Consider the following 19006-nt stretch of genomic DNA (forward strand, 5'->3'; position numbering starts at 1 on the left):
ATAATGGGAAGCACCTCTGATTTGGGCCGTAAGCATTAATCAAGCTTATACTAAATTTTGAGAGCAGAATCAAGATCTTGAGCAAATCGCTCATTCTTGAGAATTCTTTGGGACATGTTGGAATAGGGACAGTCTTTGAGACAAATGTAAGTGCTCCTTTTTCATATCCAGATCCAGTAAACAAAATATTAATACTTTTTTGGCAATTACCTGTAAATGTTGAAGATAACATTGCCTTAATATCTAGTTTTCTTTAACTCACCTTTTTCTCAACTAATTATTATCAATACTCGTGTATTTAAATAAACATATATATCAAACAGCTTGACAATTTAATTTAGTCATTTGTCTTTTATTATTCGGAGTTTATATGAATGAAGCAAATAAAGGATTTCAATAAACAAAAAATAGCCGTGTTAAAATTTAGTAGTACAACAAAGAATCGAACCATCCTTGATTTATTTATTTCCTTAATCGTATTCAAATATTTTATTTTTTAATCTTATGTAACAATAGGGGAAATGTTAAAAGAATAAATTTTATATTCCATTCACCACGAATAACATTAGTAAAGAAAGCACAATCTATGTTGATATATGTGTTTATATATCCAAACAATAGACTTTTAATCTTTTTTTCTAATAAGATTCTGTAGGATGATACAAACATGAGAACACGAGGATTAGTTTATTATTTGGACTCGAGTAGAACTGTATTTTTTTAATACATATGAGTAATTTTTTTTTAATCGTCTCATCAATAATTTATATCGAGTCCAGTCAAAGTCTTAGCTTTTAATGATCTTGTTCTTGAAACATCAAAGTTGTGGTATTGTATTGGTCTCGGATAAAGTGACTATGATTAATGTTTATAAACTAGCGGGTCGCGGAGAATTGTCAAGAAGACTCATTTATTTATTTAATCGGATAAGATCAACATTACCAATCTAACAACTCCTATAACATACTTTTTTTAATAAAAGCTCTGAAAATAATACATTGAAAAAAAAATTACACACACACAAATTGGATTTAAAAGTACAATTATAAGATTAAAAAAACTTCAAGAACAATGGATTGGAAATAAAATGAAATTTTGATTTAAATAAATATTAAAATTGTTAAGACATTTTAAAAATATCTTCAAAGTAAGGAGGTTTTATTCATTTAAGGGAACTTTCAATATAAATGAAGAACCAAAATCCATCTTTTAAAAAAAATATAGAATATCCAGAGTTGGGTTTTACATATAAATAAAAAAAATACTTCCAACGTAAAATTAAAAATTAAAAAAAAATTAAGAGGTTGCAAATTTTATCAATCTATAGAAGATAGGCTACATTAGTTCTATATAGTTTATCTTTTTAAAGTTAAACCAAGCTGTCATTGCTCGGCATAATGACCAGAGTTGAAAAAAAAATGACCTAAAATGTTTACAGTTTTTTGTACTTCGAAATCTAAAGAGTATTTTTTTTCAGGATATGTTATTATTTTTTTTGTTCTTGAGGAGCAAACATCCAAGTACAAAGTAATAACTTATCATAAAAGACAGAGATTTACAAAGATGATACATTGGCTAGTTATAAGCAGTCATGTTAATCGGGTTCATTTTGTAGCTCACCCATTTTTTTTTTTTTTTTTTTGAGTTGCCCACCTGAAGAGTAAATTTTCTTTACCTAAGCTGCTATCATTATTACTTAATCCCTGAAAAATTAAACTTATTTTCTACTAGATACATGCTATCATTGAAAGTTGGATTAATAATGAATTTGTATGTCCTCATAAAAGACGGAGAGTGAGTAACCCTGAGGATTTGTTGCGGAGTTATAATTGTAAATCCTTGTTGGACTCAGAGTACATAGAATTGAGGATCAACATCAGAGTAATGGTTGCCTACGTCATTATTTATTTATTTATTCTCCTCGTCACAGCTACTTTTGGCTGCTCTTATAAAGTATCATGACAGCTAAGCTGCTCTCCTCCAAGGGTTACCAAGTTGACTTTAGGTTTCTCTATATGAACATGCCCAAAATACTACCAATTAGCATAACTGTTAATAAGTGTAAATCCTCGTTGGACTCAGAGTAGAATAATCGTAAAAGTAATTTCTTTCTTTCATAGCTGCTTATAGGTAGTCTTATAAAACGTAATGACAGCTAAACTACTCTCCTTCCAAACAATCTTCAAATTGTAAAGATAACTATATCTTTTTTTTACAAAATAGCTATGATTAGACAAATTTAATCTAAGGTATGGTATAATCACAACCTAATATGATTCGAAAAGACCCCTGAGCTTATCCAAAACACTTCATAAAAGTCAATAAAATCCCAGGAAGTAAAATTTTGTGGATTTAACAAGCACATAAGGATATATCCAAAATAAATTTATACTGCCATGCACTTTTGCACTATGTAATTTCAGAGGCGTCCGTAGTGGATGGACTGGAGCACCCTCCTCCCCTCCCCCAAAGAAAGGAGCTTTTGTTTGTTACAAGCAAATTGAATATATTAATTTTTTTTTCTAAAAAATATTAATATGTGAAATTGAAATCAAATCATGTGGACACTCTTGACTTTGTATCTGCTTACATATAAATGTATATATTAGACTGCTGCAAAATTCAGTTAGAAGAAAATTTTATATATAGAATAGTATTTTCTCTATATTTGGATCAATTTAAAATAATGTAAGAATATAAATAAAATTTCATATCTCAACAATGCCTAATATTTGAAGTCATTGCGCTCTGTCATATCAATATCACAGCAATGATTATTTCCTTTCTTTTCAAACAGTCTATACAACATATCTATGTATCAAAAGAAATAGAAATGGTATGTATATAGATATATATTTCTCCATGCTATTAATTAATAGTTTAATCATGACGAATGAGTGTTTGCAGATCCACAAATTGTTTGCAACCATTATAATACATATACATAATAGGTACAGCATTCATTTGCAAATAAAAAGCAAAAAAATATTACATGCATACAAAAAGGGGATATAAAATTAGAAAAAGTACATAATATTACAAAATGTACTTGGTCGACGCAATGTAAAACATATGTAAATAATGGAAATCCGACAGATCTCTTATCAAGGAATAGCGTGGTCAAGTAAGTATTTAAGTAAGGAAAAAATATGTAAAGTTCTTAATCAGTCATTAATATGAATTATAGTACTTTGATTCCCTCTCTTATTCTTGTAGTTAAGTTAATTGTGTACTGTTTTTAATTTGTAGCAGGATTGGACTTGTTATTGTACTTGTGTAGGTACCTAGAGTTTTTCATTTCCAGGGAAGTTGTCTTTGAGAGAGATTCCGGAGTAGAAATTACAGTGACATTTAAGTATTTATTTTTATACTTTTAAAAAAGTACATTTTTTGTTAGACTTACCCATATAGAGTCAATTCCAAATAAAGGAAACTGCTATTTTTCAGATGAAAAGTTGACTATATCCAAAGTAATTCAAAAAACACAAATTTTTGGATTCTTACAGGGTGCTGGAGCAAATTTTTTTAATAGATTTTATCGCATTTTACATCATTTTTTGAGTAAGATTATGCGTTACTTTATTAATCATGTGATTGTATAATAAAGAATCTTTGTTTTGATGCAGCTTTTATATTGAATGGGCCCCCAAATGAGTGACGTCATGTATTCTACTGGTCAGGGCCAATGTAAGGACCGTCTGCAATAACCAGCATGCTAAAACGTTGGCAATTTGACGTTTAATAAAATGACCTACAACTTTTTAGACGACTATGGTGGTCAATACCAATACTTCAAATGTTTTGCCCCATCTTCCGTATTAAAAAACAACAACAACAAAAAACACCTTCGTTTTACACACATTTTGTATAGTCTTCACTGACACAATTACGTTCGTCAATACGTCATTTTACTCATCAAAAATATAAAAACTGAACTGTAAATTTTTCTAGATAGCTTTTTAAACAATCAAGATATTAAATAATAAATTTATATCCATGAATATTTAACTTATTTAAACATTATTTTTTTTTTGCAAAAAGATACTCATAATTTCATAAAGCACTTTGAAAAAAATATTTGTAGCTATACTCATAAAAGCAATTTAAGAAATTCGCGCTTGACATTTTTGACATAATAATATGTATAAACATTTTTTCGTTAATTTTTTTAGGAATTTTATTTTATGTTTTATCAAGATGTTGTTTTTTTTTGTTTGTTTGGACAACAATTAAAAGCCTCTTCTATATTTTTGTACTTTTTAGGTATACCTTTTTTATGGTTATACTAAATTTGTAAGACAAAATCCGGGAATATATGTACAAATTTAAGAAATTATTAATTAACTACTTATTAGAAAAATTATCATTTTAATAGAAGGAGGTGTTCAAATTTGGAATTTTGTATAATACTTTCAGACTTAATGGGTAAAAAACGTTTAATAGATATGTACAAGATATAAGGGGCGTTCACAAGATTGTATATAGTGATGTACTATATATCCTGTGAAAATAATTTTCTTTTCCTTGGCTGTTGTCATTATTATTTAATTCCTGAGTAGCCTTTACTAAATAGATTCAGTTATATTCAAACCCTGATTAAACATTCGTGTGTGCTCATAAAAGAAAGACCGTAACCCTGATGATTTGATAGGGGAGTTATGATTGTAAGTCCTTGTTGAACTCAGAGTAGAATTGGGGATCGACAAGTAATTCTCGCCAATGACCTTGTATATTTTCTTCCTCCCCCCCGTCACAGCTGATTATAAACTCATATGTTACCATATTCTTTATAAACAAATCAAAATAAATTTTAAAATATAAAATACAATATGTATTTGAAAAATATCATCTTTAAACTATCAAATGAATTTCTTTTTTTAAATTGATAATAAACATCGTAATGACATTCAACCCCCTCATAGATTTGTTTAATATATTTAAAAGGAATTTTCTACATCGCAAATAACTCTTTTTCAAAAAAAAGTAAAATTCTCTTATAATATTCATAAAAAAAAGTCAATCAATCAAATTTTATCGTTATTACAACAAACTATAAACAGAAAAAAAGAAATGAAAGGTTTCAAATAAATAGGTTGGAGGGGAGCAAAAATAAGAGAAAGAGTCAAAAAGGCACTTCAAGTAAAAAAAAAAATAATTTCCCTCTCCTTCGAAGAAAAAATCCATAATTTATGGTATCATATTTTTAATACATACAATTAAGATGATAAAAATAAGGCCCTTAAAAATGAGAGGAAAACAAATAAACAATTCCCTACAGATAGCAAAGAAAAAAACAAACAAGAAAGTAATAATTGCGATAATTACACTAATTATTATTATAATAAGTGTTTTAATGAGACATCCATTAAAAATATATTTCGGAACAATTTGCTAACGACAACGCAACCTTGTCGTATTTTGCTATAACCATGGAATTTTCGTCGTATTGAATAATCACGAGGGATGTATTGATGCATCGAAATTGGAAAGAATCAGCTTTTTTGAAGTATCAGAATCGGCTCAATAATGCCCATTCGACCTTTACCTAATTATAATTATTTATATGGATAATATGAGTTACTTGAGCTCATTCTTGGAGACAAAATTACGGTTACAAATCAATAAAGTGGCTAGACAAGACGACATCGATCAGAATCATTAAAAAAATAAAAAGAAGGGGCCCCTTCTTTTTTTTACTTTTAAATTGAGATTTTTTAGGGGGTTAAATGTAAAGATTAAACAAATTTACAAGTTTATTCAGGAAATTTACTTGAAAGTAACCATTTAGAAATAACCACATTTTTAGTACCCAATACATTTGAATTATATCATGAATTGTTCAAAAAGTCTGTAACGGTAGGAGTTGGATTGAGCGGATGACTCTGAAACCATTAAGTAACTTTTTCTCAGAATATTTCTTTTTCGTATGATTGTTGAATGATATTGTTTTTAAAACAGAACTGAATTCGAGTACATATTTAACTCAGTTAGGAACTAGAGACAGTTCATGGACCTTTTGATCTCATGTGGGCTGAAGCAATAAAATAATAGAAATAGCCTTTTGTTAGTCTCGCAATTTTTTTTGTTTTGTTTTGTTTTACCGTTGAAGCAGATAAAATTACATCGGAGTCGAGGGTGAGGAGGCTGACTATACATATTTAACAAAGGAGGGGTGTCAAACATCCTAATTTGAGCCAACCATAAACTAAGACTAAACCATAGACTCCTGAGCACGGAGAGTAATTAACTTTTTTTAAATTTAAATCTATCAACAACAAATTATGATTGATAAATGAATATATTTTTCCCTCTATCTATAATTAATTAAAAGTTAAATACTAAAAAAATTTAACAATTTTGTTATTTCTTTATGAAATTCCACAATAAATAAAAAGAAATCGGAATCGTCTATAAAAATTGTTTTGGAATTGGCTGAAAATTTAGTATAGGTACATCTGTCATAGTCAAGCATGAGGCTTAGCTTCTATTTCTTTATTTCCCCTATGGAAAGAATTCACTGAAAGGACTTTTTCTCCTTTTTCACAACCTATCACTCTTTTCATATTAATCTCAAGTGGAAATATGAATTATGCATCATTATTTCAGATATCTAGAATTACATGACCATAATATATCTGTTTTCATTTTTCCCTCGCAAGATCTTAGGCTCTCGTTGTTCCAAGATTTATTGGGGTCTTACTACGAAGAGAAATTTATTAGAAAATAAATATGTCCCTGTAAATTTTGCATATAAAATGTCACAATTAATGAGGTGACGTGTGTGAAGAAAAAACTAAAAATACCGATTAGAAAAGTAAAAACGGTTGCTTTGTGTGCACTTTTTTCATTATTTAGTAGGTTGTGAGGGTTTTAACGTTTAAAAGAAAAATTCTCACTTATCTTTGGTGGAAATTGATTTAAAAAAGTAAAATAAAGTAATTATATAAGTATTTAATTATAATTACAATATTTTCCCGGCACTAAAGTTATTTTAAAGGAAAAAGGTTCTTTATAACCGTTATTTCATTTTCACTAATGCGCCTTCTCCTTGCATTTATACAAAAAAAAAATCTCTTGTCATAAAATAATGACCGTGATCATAGGGCTTTCTGACACTGTGAGTATTAGCCTTTCTTATGTCTGATTCATATTATGAAAAGTTGTACTAATATCGAATATTTACTTGAGATATATCGACTTATGCTACAATGTTAATTATGTGCTATGAGCAATGTGTAAGCACAAAAATTGATGGCCAACGAAACAATTATAAACAACCAAGGAATGAATATTTTATTTATTACTCCATCTACTAACAGACCAAAATTACTCGAGTCTGGACTCATTGCCATAAAGACTCGAACTTGACTTGTACTTGGAAAAATATACAGTTATAATTGCAGTCATTTTGCCTAAAGTCTCCATGTTGTTATGAATAGTTTTCATATTAAAATGGTATCAAATATTTGTACTTAATACTGATCTGTGTAGTGTAGTTTGTACATGAATACGGAATAGGGGACCTCAAATACATTTTTGTTTGTTTTTTTAAAGGTTATTTGAAAAAAAGAGCCCTGATTTTAGCTTCTTAAAAAAGTAAATTTTTTTAAATTAAAAAAAAAGTACAATGTATCACTTATATTTTCCATCAGGCCCGTTCACCCTAAACTAGCCCTGTTTACTCATCGCCGAATTTTAAAATTGGTTTTAAAATTGAAAAAGGACAACTTTAATATGTAATTGAGAATTTTACGTTTGTATCTGTTCTAAATATGGGACTTAAAATCGGTCACGTGCCATCCAGTACCGTCTTGTCCCTATAATTATTGGCCCTGAAAAATCCCAAATTTGAAATTGCCGTCTACCAACCATAATTTTCACTAATATTATTGTACTTATGTCAGTTTACCTTTTGAATTAGTTTAGTAAAAATTTAATTATCCTTAAAACACATTAATACTCTGATATAATTCATAAATAGGACCTAATTAAAGTATAAATATGGGTCATTAAAATGGAGCATGAGCCTCGTTTACTTAAATTAATTTATAAACAAAGTGATATAGAGTGGCGCCATCTTCCAAACTCATTGATATATAGTACTATTTAATATAAAATAAAGTATGAAGTATGTAGTGTGATGTGATTATTATTTCAAAACATGGGCCATTTTTTAAAACAACAAGCTACAAGCTGTCACACTACTTTTTGGATAGCATATTTTTTTAGTTTGTTCATTTCCTATTATTGGTGATGTAAATTTTGGATTTATTTCCTTCTCCCACTTTTTTCTCGTTACAGCTGTTTGTAGCTGATCTAATAAGACGTCATGAGCGATCTCCTCCAAAACATTCTTCAAAATAAATATGTTGATTTTTGGTTTCTTCTGTTTAACATGCCCAAAATACACAAAAAATTTCCTCACTAACAATTATAGAAGATAGATCTATGATTACATCATTGTTCTATGGGACGGCTTTCAAAAATTAAAAATTTATATCGAGACCGGAAGGGTGCGTATAACTTTGGAACAGATGAATCCCTAAGAAATCTTCATACCTATAGTATGAATAGATGGAAACGGCCATTAGGAGTCCTTCAAATGACTTCTTTATTGTCGCAATGCTCAGATATGAACATAAAATATGTACACAGTTCCATAAAGATATGGAAGTAGAGTGAAATAAAGGTGGGTAGAGAAGAATAGAAATATATACCTACATATATCTTGATTAAGGATTAGTATTATTGCGTTTCAGAGTCAGTGAATAGTACCTACATATATATTGTAGTTTGGTATGTAGAAGCACTTTGGAAGATACAAGGAAGAGGGAAAGAAACCATATGTAGCTATATGTAACACCAAAGGCTCATTTAAAGTTAGATCCCCATAACCTTCTTTTACTTCAATTAAGAATGTGTTCTTTATTTGGTACAAAGATATGGACTCGGAAAATACCCAACACAAACTTGGCAAGCATTTCTATTCATACATGAAATTTCTTATATATAACTGAGAGAGTTCAAGTTGCTTGAACTTTATATGGATTTTGTGTACTTGTATAATCAGATATACAAGTTACAATTGTTAAGTCTTATACGAGTGGTCATATAAGTAAATATGTTAATATTAGCAACATTGCGGTGATATAAACTTAAAAAACAACATCTATAAGTTGGTAAGAGTAAAATATGAGACGTTACCTTGCTAAAACAAAAATACTCTTCTTTTTTTTACAGCTGTCAATTTCCTCGTCTAACTTGAAACATCATGGTTATTTCATAATAAAGTTATTTCTGATAAATAAACAAAGAATTAACTATCATACTGATGTTCTGTTTCTTAAGGGACAGGAATACAGCTGCTTTTTAATCAATCGCCGTATATAAATATACATTGACCGTTTTATTGTTAATAAGGAGCATTTTGCCTATCATATAGCAATGTATTCCTACTCTTTTAATAAAATAATAAAAATAATTATTATTATATGGCATCGAATAAAATACTTGTAGGATTTTAATAGGTTGGAGAAAAGTAATTTTTAATTTTTCGTATTCCTACGCTTTATAAGAAGTGTTAAAATCTCGTTACCAACGAGAATCCAAATTCATAATCACCTTCTTGTATGTAGAAGCCCTTCTTCCTATTGCCAAAAAAATCGGACAGCCAATTTTCGCATACCTCTATTGAGGCTAAATTTGTACGCCAAAGCGTGTTGACCATAGGAAGGAACAGGCTGTAGTCACTTGGTGCCAGGTCCAGACATTAGGGTGGATACATAAGAACTACATCTGAGCTCCCAGAGCTTCTAGCGCGCCATCAAAGATGTATACAACCTAGTGTAGTTCTGATGATACCTTGTTGTCTCCTATTCACCAGTGCTGGCAGCTTCTGTTCGATCACTAGCTTCAATAGGTAGAGTTGTTCACAGTAGAGGTCTGAATTGAGCGGGGGGGAAATCGCCTGAACCACTGTTGTATAGTACGAACCGAAAGAGTATCGGCCTCTTGTACATCACAAACTTTCCTGGTTTCTTTCGACGAATTTCTTCCTTTGCGACCTCCATACTCGACAAACGATAATTCACGACTGAACCAGGCAAGCACAATACTGTATAAAAAGTGTTTGTAGTATGCATTTACAACTTTGCCACACCTTATCGTATGATCCAATGTGACCAACAATGAAGAAGATATATTTAGTTAAAAAAAATGGAAGGGAAATAAGAAATTACTTTATTCCCAACCTAATATATACTTATGAAACTCATGTAAAAAATTGTGGAGAAATAATGACAATGGAGTAGTTAAGAGATACAAAACAATTGGTAAGATTGACTTATTTGGCCAACTACCGGATCAATTTGGGTATTTTTCTGTTTCTTTTTGGAGAACAAGTTGAGTGATACAATAAAGGTAAGGACGTGATGAATTCTCTTATTAATTCATTAGTCATATTTCGAAAGTTCTAATGTAACAGCGAGCAAGGACTAGGTTCTATACCTATGTTGTTTATAGTGACCTCCAATGATGCGTGAAACATGTTTAGGCCATATGTAAAAATAAAAGAAAACGAAAGTGATAATGAGTCCTGACAAATTGAAGAATGATTGAGGAGGAAAGCAGTCTGATGACATGACGTTTTATTAGATCGGCTGCAAGCAGCCGGGAGATAAAGGTAATAGTAAAACCAAAACTCACTCCATGTATAGCTAGGACAATTAGGCTGAAATTATACGTATAAAACCCGAACAAAACCTCTTTATTACACTCAGATTTTCATGAGCCAACGCACTAGTACCAATATCGTTGTAGTACTGCTTATGTTGCTCACTTTTTTTACTTTTTATACAAATAACATAAGATCTATACTTTTTTAAAGTATTTATTTTGATTTCTTTTTGAAAGATTGTTTATTCATCTATAATAGGTAGTTATAAATTACTATCTTTCGACTTATTTTGGCTTTTTTCGGTAAAAATACTATTTATTCTTAAAAATAAGGAAATTTAGAAACTTCAACGACAATAGGCAAGCTCTAAGGATTGATCCATATGGCTCAAACTTTATACTTCTTCATTTTTGAATAAAAATTAATTTGGTCCGACGAAGTTTCTCCCATTAATCCAGCATTTTGAACAATTGTATATTTAGTGCCATTCTATTGTACAAGTTGTAACTTCGACAAAACGCATTATGTACATTATTCCAGCAATGTACATCAATAAAAGCCTCGTAAAGACAAGTACAATTAAAAATTTGTGAAAACTGATTGACATAAATAATATTCTACTTATTGCAATAAGTATCTACATCAAAATGCACTTATATTTATATACAATGTGCATATACCAACACCACTTTTTTCATTGAAAAAAGAAAAACACCCTTTAAAATAATTATTTTAAATGGGCAATAAAAGAAGAAAGCCCTTCCCCCTTTTTCACTCTTATTTCGTCTTATTATTATTATTTTTTTTTTTTTTTTTCACAATAACAGCTATATTACGAGCTAGCACTTTTTTATGTCTACGAGTATAAATGTATTTTTATATATCTTGATAGCGACAAATTTAAGACTGTTTTATATTATATTATTCGCCCCCCCCCCACCTTCTCCAATCTTCCACACACCACTTCGCTCCGTTCTCTATCCCTCGTTTTTTGTCTCAACATACATACAATATATATTTAACAGTAAGAGTGATACAAAGGCATTGCAAAAAGATAAAATATATGCACAGGGTGGACAAGGTAACTGCGGAATAATTTTAACGGCTAATTAGTAGACTTGTATAGATTACGAAATAAAAATTTTAATACAGTGACAAGCTAAATGTGTTAGCTATTGAATATAATAACAAGGTTTTTTGAGTTTTGTCGTCGTTCAAGCATGGAAAAAGTCAGGAGAATTTCTATCATCGAAGCTCGATGCACGGGACACTCTGCTCAGAAGATAATTTCCTTCTTCAAATATCCAAAATCAACAGTTTATGACGGGATTAAGGCCTTTGATGAGGAGTGAAAGACTGAAAGAGCAGCTCATTCAACAAGATCTGATAAAATCCGGACTAAAAGGTTCATGGCTGGCTTGAAACGATCCATTGGCACTCATTCAGACACGCCAATTGCTACGCTAGCCAAGGACCACAACGTGAGCAAAGGGACCACCAAAAATTTGACTTGGGTTACTTGTCGAGGGTCAGAGCCTCAAAGCATCTGCGAATAGAGCAGAATCAGGTAGACAGAATCAGCGAAGGTAAAATTCTTATTAACCAGATGAAGTGCAAAGGTGGTTACGTGCGTTTTTTTTTTGTTTTTTTGACGATAAAATCTTCACCATTGACGCTAACCATAATCGTACAAACGATAGATGTATCTGTTTGGAACCTGATGAAGTCCAACCAGTCATGAAAACAAATAATCCGGCTTTGGTTGTGGTCAAAGCGGTGATCAGTACGGAGGGAAAATTTTAACCCCCCTATTCTTCCAAAAGGGCCAGAAGGTGGCCAAGGAGGTCTAAAAGGACGTGGTCATCCCATGGATGAATGAAGTCACTGATGGGAACATATATACATTCCAGCTAGACTCAGCACCTACTTATAAGATAAAGATATACGAGATTTATTAGGATAAAATGTGCCAGATTTTTGGCCTACATTCTATTGGCCAGCCAACAGCCCGGACCTCAATCAATGTGATTTTTACTTGTGTGGCAGGGTAGAGAGGATTGCCTGCAAGAATAAGCATGCCTCAATTGTGGCCTTGAAGGCTTCCATCGTCAATACAATGAAGGACCTGGATCCGCACGAGGTAGCAAGAGTATACCAGGCATTCAGGCGCCGTGTAGAGATCGTGATCTAGAACGAAGGCTTACAATATAAATAATCATTTTAAATTAAATGTGGCTTTTAAATTAATAAAAAATAATCTTTCTATCTCTTATACAAGTCTCATAATTAGTCGTTAAAGTTATTCCGGATTTTACCTTGGCCAGCCTATATATAAAATCAGGAGAAAAGGAGCTAATTCTGAATATAACTCAGGTTACCTCAACGTGAAAATGGCAGCACTCGTAAATAAGAGCTTATCACATCTATCATGCACCTGTTGACTGTTCCTTACCAAATATTCAGCCATTTTGGACGCGCAGTTTGGGTGTAACAGTCATTTAAGTGAGTTAATATGAGTGTTTTTGTGAAAATGGACAAAATCGAGTATCGAGCTGTCATTAATTATACTTTTTTAAAGTGTAACTTTTAAATAGATTCAAACAATAGCAGACATATAAAGGTTTGCTGTGTAAAAATTTGATACATCTAAGCCAATCCAACTCGTAGGAATTGAGCCAAAAATAAAAAGTATCTCCTGAACAATTATTTCGCAGAGAAAAATGCCGACGACTTTATGGAGGGGTTACAGAGATGGGAGTATCGCTGGGATAAGTTGATTGAGTTAAAAGGAGGCTATTTTGAAAAAAAAATAATATATAATAATTGAGAAAAATGTCTTGTATCTTTGTTAAGTCAGAAACTTTTCATACTATCCTCCGGTAGTTGCTTAAAAAAAGAGCACTTATAAGAGGGATGAATATACATACAAGTCAACAGCTGGGGGAAAATACACAACATAAGTAGGAATACGCCTGTCTTGGGGAAAAAATGAGATTCTCAAATCCTTCAAGGATACTTTTCAAATATTAAAAGCTCCGTTAAAAATTCCACACGCATTATATTTTGTTTACAACATGTTATAAAAAGATTCAAGGACCCAAAAAAAAATGTCTTATTCCCCCCCCCCTTTACCCAACAAATTAGTTTTTGTTTTCCACAAAGTAAATCTTACTATTAAACTTATCTGCTTTCAAAATAATGGTTTTAGAGCCGGTATGTAGACTAAAGTGTTTGAAAAAATACCAGCATTAAAGTCACAAATCACAATTAAGGTAAACAACTAGAATTGCATAGGCTGTGGAAAGTTATTTCCATGGAATTTTTGCTTCCGGAATTTCGGGAATTTTCAAATGAGTAGATAATTTGTTTTGGAAATGTTCCATATATATATGTATATAAATAAATAACAATACTTCAAAAAATTTAAACTTATAATTCGACATTAAGCTTTTGAGTACACTGAAGAGTACTTTCCCTTCGACACCCCTTTCCTCCATCACCAATATATCTAAATAGTCATAATTATAAAAAAATATTAATTTCCCTGGTATAATTAATATAACTATAGCTTCAACCCAATAAATCTAATTACATTTTTGTGCATTGCTTTGATCAAATACGCTAGGAGTCGCAAAAGAGGGTAAGAAGGGTCTTAACTTTCTTCAGTTAGAGATATAGATAATAGGAGGTGATCAGGGGACAGTGGGGGGTAATATTCCAGGACCTCAACTTAAGGTGAATACTTTTTTTATAAATTTATTTCTTTAAAAAAATCTATTTTATAGTTAATTTATTAATTGTCACATTTCTTATATTTGTCGATTAATTTGTTTGTTTTATGCACTAATATTTTGAAATGTATATCTTTCAGCGTTCAACATTGAAAATTTCCAGCTTAACACTGTTTATAGTCGATAATTCCATTAATTTCCCAAAATTCCCATGTTAAGTTTCATACCATATGAACAACACCTAAAATGTCTATGCTCGATATTGAATGTTTGTTGTATTTTACGCGTAGGTAACGGAACATCCGTATTTATATACACGAACATTTTACACCCCCCCCCCGAAATATATGTAATTACATTTACAAGGTCATGGCTAGGTCTTAGTATTGTTCGATATACATACATTCGGCTATAAATAGTAGTAGTATTTTATTATTGTGAGCTATTGACATTATTATAATTAAACTCATGAGTTGTGAACTTATTTTCCTAATGCATTATATTTTATTCAAAACCTGATCAAACATTCGTGTGTATTCATAAAAGACGGAGAGTAACCTTGAGGATTTGTTGCGGAGTTACAATTGTAAGTACTTGTTGGACTCAAAGTAGAATTGAGGATCGACGTCAGAATAATTATTTCCTATATCCTTGTTTATTTCCTTCTCCCCTTCCTCCCTTATCACAGCTGATTGTAGCTGATCTTATGAACGTCATGACAGCTACGCTGCTTTCCTCTAATACATTCTTCAAATTGTCAGACCTAACATGCCCAATATATAGTATTTTATCGGTCCTCATTTAGAAAAAAAAAAAGACTGCAGTCCTGTCCAGTTCAATCTTGCATATCAGTCCTAACAACTTATAAAGTTCAGTTCTTAATGACGTCACCTAACAATATTCATTGTTTTTTAAAACAGTTCTAGTGCTGATAGTTTGTTTTGTGCCAATTCTGATTAATGAATGAAAACAGCAGTCCTGTCCAGTTCAGGCACGGTCTGGTATAGTTCAATCCTGCATATCAGTCCTAAAACTGATAAAGTTCGGCCCTTGAACTCGTCACTAAACTTTTATCTCCTTTTTACTAGTACTGCCATTGCGAAGTACCGGTCCTAAGACTGGATTGTGCCGAATAAATCAGGACTGACACAACACTACCGAAAGTCTTAAAGACCAACGGTCGTAAGGACCATCCCTAAGACTAGACGGGACTAGACCGAATAAATAAGGAGAGACACAACACTACCAATATTACATTACAAATCTTCATCTCCAGTACAGAAAAAGGGTCATTTTTTACAGAAATAAACTTGATCTCATTCCACACTTCCCAAATAGTATATTCGACAAGATTATCAGCAAGGTTTAAGTAACCATAACTAACTTCATACATTATACTCTTTTTAAGCGTACATGCAAGAGAAACTGAAAAAGGGACTACTGCTAAGTGCAGGTGATTTCTTAAAGCAGATTCCTATTTGTAACAATTCTATATTTGATAACTGGATATGGTCGCATATTGCAGCAACATGCATAAAATAGGTGGTCGTTGGACCAGGTTTGACTGAACATAACTTTGACTTTATTTGATTTAAAAATGAAACAAAAGGAAAAGTGCAACTAGAATACAGTCTTTTTAAAGGCATAATTATATATGGATACAAATATTTAAGGGAGATAAAAGCCAAGCAAAAACAACAACTGTATTTTAATGTGTTTTTAATGGCAGTTGGGTCAATTAAGCAACATAAAAAAATGAACAATATATAATATTTATAATCCAAACTTAAGCATTAGTAAAATGCTATAAGTTTTGTTAAAAAAAAGAAAATAAATGTAATATCATATATTTATGAGTCTATCTTGACATTTAAAAAAACCCTCTAATAATAGTACAATAAATGTAAATATAATAACTTAAATAAATAAATAATGTGTGTCTTTTTGGATCTTCATCTTAATTTGTTGCTAATTTAAAATATAAACATAACTGATTAGTAATTCTTTAGTGTGTATTCTTCTGTCTGATATACAAAAAGATGATTCATGGATGATTTTTTATTGCCCTTGTTTGTTACTATGGAGGCTATAACCATAGAGAAAATCAATATATAGACGTGACAAGGCATGCAAAAGGCTGTTCCATTGCCCTTCAGCTATTAACTTTGGTATGATATAGGGATCTATGCGATATCCATTTGAACTTTTTAATAAAATTATGTAATGTGTATTATAATGAAACGAGTTAAATAGTTGTTTTCTGTTGAATTAATCATGGTATTATGCTCTTTCCACATACTAGGGGTGTTCGTTTATCCATGAATATTTTCTTAAATGAATAATTCATCCTTTCCAATGATAGTTAATAATGGAGTATTGATTAGCATTTATTCTGTTCGAATCGTTGTTCAGTTTATTTATTTTTCTTGTTATACTAATTTTATTAACTATTTTATCTTGTCCGACCTCATTCCAGTGAGAAATTTCGATGGTATGAATCCAATGAAATTTTGGGCATAATTATATCAATATTTATTTATATTTTAAGGAGAAATATCGTTGAGGCAAAATGTCCTCAGGTGAAATAGTTTAAGGCAAAAGTACGTAATGCCGTTAATATTAACTGTTTTTTATATCAATAATATTATTATTATTTTATATATTATTTGGGGGAGGGGGCTCAAGAGTGTGTGTTTCTTGCACATAAACAATTGCAGCAGTCACAATGCAACAAAGACTAAAGAGTTCATCACTGCCAGGTCCAATCCTCCCCCCCAAATACCCTCGTAGATATACTTAAAGGAGGCCCATCTATCGCAAACAAATCATTCATTTTTGATCCTTAATCATAATAAAACACTTTCGGTGGATATTATTTTAAAATGGTGTCTATAGTTCTAAAAAATATGACCTACCGCTATGCTAAAAAAAGAAACCGAAAATTAATGAACGTGATTATCCTGACAATTTAAAGAATGTTTTAAAAAAGAGTAGGTTATTCTATATGACGTGTTAGTTGCTGTCAGTCGTGAGAGGAAGAAAAGTAACACAAATCCCAATTCTTATCTAGCAACGACATAGACATGAATTACTCAGAGTCCAACGAGAACTTACACTAATAACAATAGTTGGAAATAACATGACTTGTATAATAAAATACTCCAGAAATTGATAATTTTATGTTCAAAATGATTTTGTATCATTTCTTCTTTAAAACTGAAAATGGACGTTTGGCGAAAATAAATTGAAATATTATTCAGAAAAGTACGGATATTTCAGTTAAACCCCCATTTTTATTTGTTCAATTTATATAAAAACAAATTTCTACAAACAAATGAAAATACATTTTTTCTACAGCTGATAAAAATGTGCAATTTCCACCGATTTCTTTTTTTTTGCCTATAACTATTTTGTTCTGAATAGATTTAGAAAAAGTCATTATTCGTATAGGTTTTTTGAGAGGTGCTGGTCACTTTTTGATAAATAACTCAACTCCGTGTCCTGTCTTTTTGAGCTCCAAAAAACCATGTTTGGGTTTTGAGTATAGAATAAGCCCCCCTTATATGACCCCTCCAAAAATTCGCACCACGCCCTAGCCTGATCAGGCTAAAAAAAGGGACCCATACAAATTTTCAGCCTCGTAGACCCAACAGTATGGGCTCTCATAAAGTACACACACCAACAAATTGAATGATATATATATATATATATGTTTTCTTTAAAAATTATCAAAAAAATGTAAGTCACAAAAATGTGATAATTTAATAAGGGTTCGTTCAATCCCCTTCTATTGCAATCCATGCACTCTTCTACCCAGCAACAACAATGAATTAGTATACCTAACTCCATCCGGTCAAGAAAAAATACAGAAAATTCATAGAATTATTTTAATAAAAATGCACGTATTTTAGGTACATATCATAATATATTATTATTGAAAAATGTATTACAACTGACAAAATTTCAATTCAAATACCTTGTTGCAAAAAAAAAAGCAAAGAAAAAAGAATAAGACATAATCATTTTTTTTTTAAAAACTGAAGTAAAGTTGTTACTCAGATTTGATTATTAAATGCATTCAGTCTCCACTCTTTAGAAAAAATTGACAGAGAAAGAAATAATTAATTTAATTTTAAACCTTATTTTAAAATTAAATAGAAATGCGTCAAAACGAAATAGTTATTATATTATTTCCCTTTCTCTTTGAACCATCCTCCCCTTTCCACCAAAAAAATTAAAGTAATTAACTAACTTTTTTTTTTACTTTTTTTTCGTGCAGATATGTTGTAAAAATATTATTTTTGTATATAAGAGGTGTCATTTTATATTATGATTAAGGCCACATTCTGTAAGTTAAAGCAGTTGTTTTATGAAAGCTTGAGCATTTATTTTGATCGTGCCTATATCCAAAAATGTGAAAAAAAAGATGCACGCTAATAAACATTATTCTCACCTTTTTTTTTGCCCCTTTAAGTATTTCAAGAAAATAATTAAATATATATATTTTTTAACAAAATTTTTAATCTTTTTTGAGAAAATATACGGGGAAGGACAGCAATACGTGGACTGGAGAGATGAATTTAGAAATACATCATTGATT

At 30.8% G+C, this 19006-nt stretch overlaps 1 protein-coding gene across 6 annotated transcripts in view; it reads right to left on the bottom strand.

The window, feature by feature from the left end:
* LOC121119790 (uncharacterized) overlaps positions 1-19006 on the bottom strand; it is a 245522-nt gene that overhangs the window by 90032 nt on the left and 136484 nt on the right. The gene's annotated exons all lie outside the window — the stretch shown is intronic.

Source organism: Lepeophtheirus salmonis, chromosome 6, assembly GCF_016086655.4.
Source record: "Lepeophtheirus salmonis chromosome 6, UVic_Lsal_1.4, whole genome shotgun sequence".
Taxonomy (NCBI): Eukaryota; Metazoa; Arthropoda; class Copepoda; order Siphonostomatoida; family Caligidae; genus Lepeophtheirus; species Lepeophtheirus salmonis.